Below are 8,665 nucleotides of genomic sequence, written 5' to 3' on the forward strand. Positions count from 1 at the left end.
CATGTATTGATATGCGTTATAAGTATACAAAAAATTATTCATCATAGTGTACTGGTATTATTCATCATAGTGTACTGGTATTATTCATCATAGTGTACTGGTATTATTCATCATAGTGTACTGGTATTATTCACCATAGTGTACTGGTATTATTCATCATAGTGTACTGGTATTATTCATCATAGTGTACTGGTATTATTCATCATAGTGTACTGGTATTATTCATCATAGTGTACTGGTATTATTCACCATAGTGTACTGGTATTATTCATCATAGTGTACTGGTATTATTCATCATAGTGTACTGGTATTATTCATCATAGTGTATTATTATTATAGTGTGCATTATTATGTACAATTTATAATATAAGAGGGCTGGAAATTGTACGGAATTGCATGTTGTTCGTTTTTATTTATTTAATTATGATATTATTCAACTCAACATGCTGAATTTAACTTTCACAGATTTTCAACTACTAAAGCCTCAAAAATCAAAAGGCCATGGCAGTTTTCCAGTACAGGTGTGTGTCCCTCTGCAGCTGGGGACAGACCTGCTCCTCACCAGAGGGTATGTATAGAAAAGACAAAGCCATACCGTGTAATCTTTAGGTTTTGTGCCAACTGACAGTGTTTTTTTTTAATGTTGCAGATAAGTAAATGTCCAGTGCAGGCCTGTGGACACATGACTTTTTTCAGATTCTCCCACTCAAGTTATTGAGGAGAATTTGGTATGTAAATATCTCAGTATATTACATCTGAAATATCTCACCTAAACTCTTTACCCACTGCTTAAATTTTACTGCCATATATGTAGACTGTTAATGTATATTTTTTTCATCATGTTTTACGCATACTGGCGCAAACTGGTGCTGTTTCCATTGAGCCCAGCACTTTTATCAAGCATGGTCCCCACACCGAACCCGCATTCGGACCCTGGACATGGACCCTGGAGCCTCAGCAACCAGCACTCCCCAGCCCAGCAGCGCTCCACCCTACTTGATGGTCCATCAACCAAGCCGTGTTCCTCCAACAGCATTTCAACCACCTGTGCCACGTCAACCACGTGCATACATTAGGTGAAGGCCGACACTTGCAGAAAGTGTGGTCGTTCTAGGACATCAGCAACTGGACATAGCCAAGACAAGGCCAGAATTTATTGTCCAGTGACAGAGATGATCCCTTCGATAGCTCAGCTGGTAGAGCGGAGGACTGTAGGTGCTTACAAATGGACATCCTTAGGTCGCCGGTTCAAATCCGGCTCGAAGGACGGCTTTTACCAGCCTCTGGGAAGCGCGCCGTTTCAGTGCATCGGCTTCTTGCGGCCGCTAGCTCTGGCCGGGCGCAAAAAGAGCTCGTTTCCCTGACCGGGAATTGAACCCGGGCCGCGGCGGTGAGAGCGCCGAATCCTAGCCACTAGACCACCAGGGAGACATGGACAGGCGTGTGGGCCTCGTGCGGCTGGGCGCAGCACCCAGGATTGGCCTCTAGTGCCGATTTACGCCAATTCCGGATGAGTTACACCTGAGGAAACAGCAGTTTAAACAAATTCACTTTAAGATCAACAGAATGTCTGCACAGACTGTCTCAAAAGACTTAAAAGAGGTCCCACCTCTCAGCTGCAGGGTCACAAGTTTGCAGTCTGTCCGGAGTCCCCGTGTGTGTACACCCGGTGTTCTCCGGTTTCCTCTCACCTCCAAAAGACACGCCAGTAGGTGGATCAGCTGAAACAAATTGCTATTAGGTATGAGCGAGTGCGTGAATGTGTTTTCACAGTGATGAGCTGGCGAGCCATACGGGGTGTACTGCTCACCGATCAGGTCTAGACAAGAACAGGTATTTCTGTCCTATGGAAAAGCTTTGACATGCAGCGAAGCACACAAACGTTCACATCTGAAGGTTTTGGCCCATCACTTTTGAAGCTCCTGGTGGACAGCGTGAAACCCTGTGCATTAGATAGATAGATAGATAGATAGATAGATAGACAGATAGACAGATAGACAGACAGACAGACAGATTCAACTTCATTGTCATTGCAGAGTGCAGGTACATAGCAATGAAATGCTGTTTAGCATCTACCAGAAGTGCAAATAGTAGAAATTCTGCCAATGAACAGGTGCAGATAAATATGTAAATATGTACATCGATAAATAAGGCTATGTCAGAGTGTGCATAGAGAAGTATGTGCAAGTAGTATTTACAGTAGATAAAGTGACAGGTGTAATTATAATTGTGCTAAAAATGTGTGCATTATGTAAAATGTATGTACAACAGTAACAGATAATCTACATATATTATATAGTATGTATAAATATAGTATATGTAAATGTATATAAATAGATAGACAAATAGATAATACTAGGTGTAATCTATGAAATGGACAATATGTACAATAATTATATTACACACTGAGAAAAAATTATATTATAACAGAATGTACAACAGAATGTTTAACAGTGAAAAATATTATATTAACAGAATGTACAGAGTGGAGCAGAACTGTAAAGTGGTAAGTGTAGAAAGACATGAGTGTCCTAGTGGTGTAGTGTAGAGTTCAGTAGATTTATGGCTGAAGGAAAAAAACTGGCCCTAAACCTACTGGTTCTGGTGAGGATGGACCTGTATCTCCTCCTGGATGGAAGGTTGAACAGTTTGTGACTCGGGTGGGAGGAGTCTTTGATTATTTTGTGTGTTCTGCGCAGACATCTACTGTGGTGAAGAGACCCAATGGCAGGTAGTTGGGTGCCGATGATGTGTTGGGCGGTTTTCACAACCCTTTGCAGAGATTTCTTTTCACACATCGTGGCGCTGCCATGCCACACTGTGATGCAGCTCGTCAAGATGCTCTCAATGATGCAGGGGTAAAAGTTGGTCAGGATCTTGGGGGATAGGTGAACTTTCTTCAGTCTCCTTAGGAAGTAAAGACCCTATTGTGCCTTCCGAAACAGAGTTGAGGTGTTCAGATGCCAGGACAGATCCTCAGAGATGTGGACACCCAGGAACTTAAAGCTAGAGACACGCTCTACTTCAGACCCATTGATGTAAATAGGGGAGTGTCTGCTGCTGTTAGATATCCGGAAGGTCTGGAGAAAGTGCAGGCCACTCCATTTGAGGTACCCCAGCCTCCAGCAGCTGTTCCCTAATGATGCGACCTCGATGAGCTGTAGGATTGTCGTCCATGATGAAGAAATTAGGCCTGTATTGTTCATGCAGGGGCACAATGACTGGATTAATGATGTTATTCAGGTAGTATTGGCTTGTCACTGTACTATTCACAAGATGTAGGGAGGTTCTGTATTGAGTAGACACACCTGCCCAGACTGTAACACCACCACAGCAGTGGCTGATGCATAGCGCTCTCCTTGACGTCTCCAACATCGTTGGCAGCCATCATTTCTGCTCAACGTGAATTGACTTTCATCAGAGAACAGCACTGAGGTCCACTGGTCCCTTGTCCAGCGTAAATGCTCCCTGGCCCGACGACTGTGCCTGGTGGTGTGGTCAGGTACCCTTGCAGGTCGTCTAGCACGCAGACCACATTGATGTAAACGGTTTCAAATGGTCTGACATGACACTTGGGTGCCTCTTACCTCCCTTAAATGTGCCTGGAGTTGAGTGGCATTCATCATCCGGTTCCGCAGGGCACTGTTCACAATGAAGTGGTCATCAACGTGGGATGTGGACAAAGGACGTCCACTTCTATGCCTTTCTGTGATTCTTCCAGTCTCTCTGTATCTCTGTTGCAACCTGCTGATGACACTCTGTGACACTCTAAGCTCAGTGGCCACTTCCCTCTGAGAACATCCTGTTTGAAGCCTCGCAACGGCGAGGTACTGTTGGTCAATTGTTAGGTGTGGTCTTGGTCTCATGATGTCAAAATGTAAACAGCATGATGAAGAGGACTGTTTAAATACCAATTCTAATTGAACCAGAAAATGTATTGGTCAATTCATGGATCAAACACCAGTTGTGAATTTTGCCGTTAAGCACCTTGTTAGAAAACAGCAAGTTATGCAAAAAGTACTGAAACACTGAACAGTTGGACATGTGCATTCAAAAGTGTAGAGAAGGTCAAATTAAGTTCACCTGTAAAGGTTATAGTGTATTTTAGGTGCATCCTGAAATTTCACCCGAAAGCCGAATATCCTTAACTTTTTTAAAAATTTATATTATTAAATCTATATTTAATAATATAAATATTGATAGTTTTTCGTTTATAGATTTCTATACTTTGTTAGTATTTTGTAATAATTTATCACTTATGTATATTGTTATGGTGTGTGTCTTGGGCTGTATTATTCTTATCTTTGAAAAAAAAAAGACAATATTTCTAACAGTAGGTCGTACTGAGAAGCCATATTTTGCAGATAATTAAATAATCGAAGTCAACTAACTACACAGGACTTAGAACTTGACTCATTTTGACAGCAGGACTGTTTCTGTAGACTAACAGTTGCCATTTCAAAACAGAATGCAATATTTAATCCTTGTCTGAGGTGGGATTCGAGCCGGGTCGCTGTGGATGGGAGGGGGACTTGAATTTTTACTGATTTTTTTTGTAAAAAAGCACATTTTTAAATAAAAATTTACAAAACAGGCGTATATAAATCACACGTGGCATTCTGTCTCTCTTTTGTTTTCTTCCTCTTTCTTTTCTTCTCTTTTTTTCTCTTTTCCAGCTTCAAGCTACTAATGCTACAATTACAAAATATATAAAATTGCCAAGACTAATGCAGTTGACATCATAAGTACTAGCAGAAAATGGAAAATGTAAACAAACAAACAAATAAATAATAAGAGGGATCATAAACAATGCATTTTTTTTATTTAGCTCTGCCTTTACATAACAGAAGTTTACATATAGTCCACAAGATACAATAAAAAAATGAATTAACAAAAATGAACCAGTTCATAAGTTTCTATAAGCCTTACTAATAATGTTTTCATTTATTTCATACCTAGTAGCATAACACAAAAAAGTGCTACACGACTGGGTTAGAGCATCTCTACATCTATACATAGCTATATATGTACACACAGATTTATTTGATTGTTTATTTTTATCTTATACAATTTTACACTATTTCTTGGTATTGGTAAGGAAATACTTCTGGTACAGATAAAGGTACATCTCACCTTATCGTCTAATCTAAGTAAGATTTTAGGTTGTTGTTTTTACATAAAGCATTGTTTAAGGAAAATACCTTAAAATATTGCTGATATTTGATTGCTGATGTCTTGAAGGATTTTTGAAGGCTATCTGTATTTTATTGTCATTTTCATTTCACATTGTAGTGAATGATTAAAAGTTTTTGACACTCTTTAAAAAGGATTTGTATTTTAGTGAGAAATGAATTTTATGTGTTTGTGTTGAAAAGATGCATAGAAATGATTTTGACGCATAGAAATGATCGGAAGGAGGCTGTAATAGATGAAATTCAAAATTTTATTAAAGTTAAATAAGTAAGCACTATAATAAAAGCTACAACTATTTACAGATTTTGAACTATTTACAGAAAAACTCTATTCAAGATCTACATAGAGGGATGAGGGAGGAGGGGGTGATGGGGGGTTAACAGGAGGATGAAAATAGGAGGGTTAATAAAGGTATTAAATGAAAGACAAGCGCATCATTTAGATTAAAGCTTAAAATTACAAAATTAATTCATACTTACCTGTGGAGAGCTTGAGCAATGTAGGGACAAAATATGAAATGCAAAAAAGTATTAAAAGGGTAATGAAACTAGTGAAAAAAATTGTTTGTGTGTGTGTGTATGGTGGGAAATGGGGAGGTGTGGGGGTAAGGGAAGGACATTGCTCAGAGTCTCTCCAAAGTCTTCAACATCTTCTTTACGTGCTGCTGGAGGAGATCCCTAACGGTGGCTTAGCGTAGAATACGTCAATAAGGCCTGTAAGCTGACCCTATCAACAAATTACACACACACAAATCCAGTATTATGTCACTGTCTTACAGATACAATGGTGAGAATTTGTGTATCATGGCATCAGAAGATATTCAACACTTACAATAAGCTCTGTGAAGTAGTTCTCTGCTTCAGGCTCCTGCTTCATCTGCATCCCACATGTTGATGAACTCCAGCAGGTGGTCCAAGTATCCTCCCATTAACTTGAGGAAAGAAAGAAGACAAGCTCTGTTAATGCCAGGGTTAAAATATGAGAAAAGAAAATGCAATAAAATAGATTGTGTTCTCAAACTACAATTCTAGCATCTCTTTTTAATCCATGTTAAGACTCTTACCGACTCAGGTGTTAAGTCGTTCGTCAAAAATCTGTATAAAACCCAGCAGAGCTGAGTTTCAGGGCCCCTTATCCTCCTGATGAAGGATAGAATAGTGTTCACTGACTAGAAATACAAAAAAAACAAAAACAAAAAATGAGAACTTGTAAAGATGTGTGTATGTTTGTGTGTGATGTATGTGTTTGTGTTTCATAATAACACATCAAACATTCTGTCACTTTCCTTACAGTAAAAACAGCTTGAGTAAAGGTTTACAACAAGCACTTATTTATGGGATGCAGAATTCAGTGGCTGTCTATGCAGCAATTCAAAATCTGCAAAAGAGGTTGTACACAAAAGCTGAAATTAGATGAATGTTTTTAACAATGTCTCTTCAGTAGGATTAGCTGCAGTGGTAGAGGCATCCAGGTATCTAAATGTTTCATAGATAACAGAGTGATAATTATCTATAACGAATTAAACATCAGAGTAAGTAATGTAAATCTCCATTGATCAACTTAAATCAAATAATGTGCAAAGAAGTTATAGTTTACTGCATTTTACTATGCAGATTACACAGTCAAGTTTAAATGGTTTTAATTGCATTAATTTAAATAGCACACAAAGGGAATATTTCTAATCATATCATTTCATATTTATTGTTAAGTATTGCACTCTTACTCATTAGATTACAGCATCAGCCGAACTACTCTTGTTTTATTGAATGTATTACGGTTCATTTGGGTGTGATGTCATTACATAATACAATGCACTCTACGTAAAAAGTTTATAGTGTTAATGTCGGATGTACAGAGCCGACGCTTGTTCAAGTTTATTAATAAATGTTCCAAAGAAGTTGATAATGAGACGTGTAATGTTTTGTTTGTTTTCATATACGTGTTGAAAGAACTGCGCACCTGAACTCAGTGGTGGACGTCAGTTCCAGCAAGGTCTTCTCTGCTGGCCTAAACAGCAGTGATCTGAATCACTGACTTGCATTTTAATATATTTAATATATTTTTCCATGAATGTGTATTAAATTATTCCCGATAGTCTATTCTCTACATTTCATAGCTTTTCTCTTGGTTGCGCTGCTTCCAGTATTGTATATTTATGATAAGAGTATTTATCCAACCATATTTCATCTAGTGGCCGTAAGGCCTGCAGAAGTAAAAGTGCAGGCACCTGAAGCTTAAAATAAGTGGCAATGAACCTGTTCCATTAACCAATCAGATTTCGAGTTGGGATCACTGGGGCCATCTAGCAGGCATACGATTACGTCAGCAATTTCCCGTCCTTTGATTGGATAGTTGGTGTAGTCAGAGGCAGCGACCTGCCCATATACATTTTTTCTATATTCGCTGCGTCCTCTGGAGATTGCAGTTTTCTGAATACGGCATCAAGAATGTCTTTTTGAGAAAAGTAACCGTAATAAAATTGACTATTCCTTGTGAGGTGTGAAATACTGTAGACTAATTTCTTTTTTACTTTGTTATTTAACGGTTGATTAGTGTCTATTGCCGTGGCGTCCAGGGGCGATTCTATTTTCATTTAAGGGGGACTCGGCCACCAGTGAGGGTATAATAAAAAATAAATAAAATAAATAAATAAATAAATAAAATAAAGGTTTGATTAACAGGGTAGGATGGTAAACTTATTGCAGCATTCCACTGTATTGCACAGATGTGTATGACATTTGAGTACTGAACAAGCCAAATACGAGTCTTCCTGATCTCACACACACACACACACACACACACACACTTGTCCTCTGATCCTCACTCTGTGACGCTGCAGTGTGCGGATTGAAGAACGCGCTGAAAGACGGGGAAGAGCCGAAGTCTGCTGCCGTTTTCATATGAAATTTGAAGGGGACTGAGGAGATCACGAATTTGTGTACAGTTTATGGAGAATCACAGAATTTTAGGAGGGCTGAGTAGAAAATGTCACGGGGTCATAATGATGCCTTCTTACCCACATGACATTTTCTCAGTGGCAAGGGCAACAAATGGAGGAGCAACAATCACTTTCCAAAGGGGGAAAAGTCACATGGTTACCAAAGGTGGTAGCAGATTCATTGTAACTATAAAGATTTACAAAAGTTTCAAGGTGTAGTGAGAGGTATGGAGATAAAAGCGACCACAGTCAAACCAAATCAGTCATGTGAAGTGTGTAAACAGGGAAAATTCACTCAGACGAGAAATAGGGAGCCAGACAGAAAGGCAAAGAAACCTTTAGAACTAGTCCACACTGACTTAGCCGGCCCCATGCCAACATCGAGCACAGAAGGGTACAGATATACAAAGTCTTATACAGATGACTACTCAGGTACCATGTTAGTGTATTTTCTAAAGTCTAAAGGTGACACGGTACAAGCCACAGAAAAGTTCCTAGCAGACATAGCACCTAATGGAGAGGTCAAGTGCATCT

At 39.2% G+C, this 8,665-nt stretch overlaps 2 non-coding genes across 2 annotated transcripts; one reads left to right on the plus strand and one right to left on the minus strand.

The window, feature by feature from the left end:
* The first annotated feature begins 1,178 nt into the window (after positions 1-1,178).
* On the plus strand, positions 1,179-1,267 carry trnay-gua (transfer RNA tyrosine (anticodon GUA)). Its single transcript is given in 2 exon segments — positions 1,179-1,215; positions 1,232-1,267. It is a non-coding gene; the product is annotated as a tRNA-Tyr (tRNA).
* Positions 1,268-1,356: 89 nt separating this feature from the next.
* On the minus strand, positions 1,357-1,428 carry trnae-cuc (transfer RNA glutamic acid (anticodon CUC)). Its single transcript has one exon. It is a non-coding gene; the product is annotated as a tRNA-Glu (tRNA).
* Positions 1,429-8,665: the final 7,237 nt, after the last annotated feature.

The sequence above is a fragment of the Hemibagrus wyckioides genome, linkage group LG09 (assembly GCF_019097595.1).
Source record: "Hemibagrus wyckioides isolate EC202008001 linkage group LG09, SWU_Hwy_1.0, whole genome shotgun sequence".
Lineage (NCBI taxonomy): Eukaryota > Metazoa > Chordata > Actinopteri > Siluriformes > Bagridae > Hemibagrus > Hemibagrus wyckioides.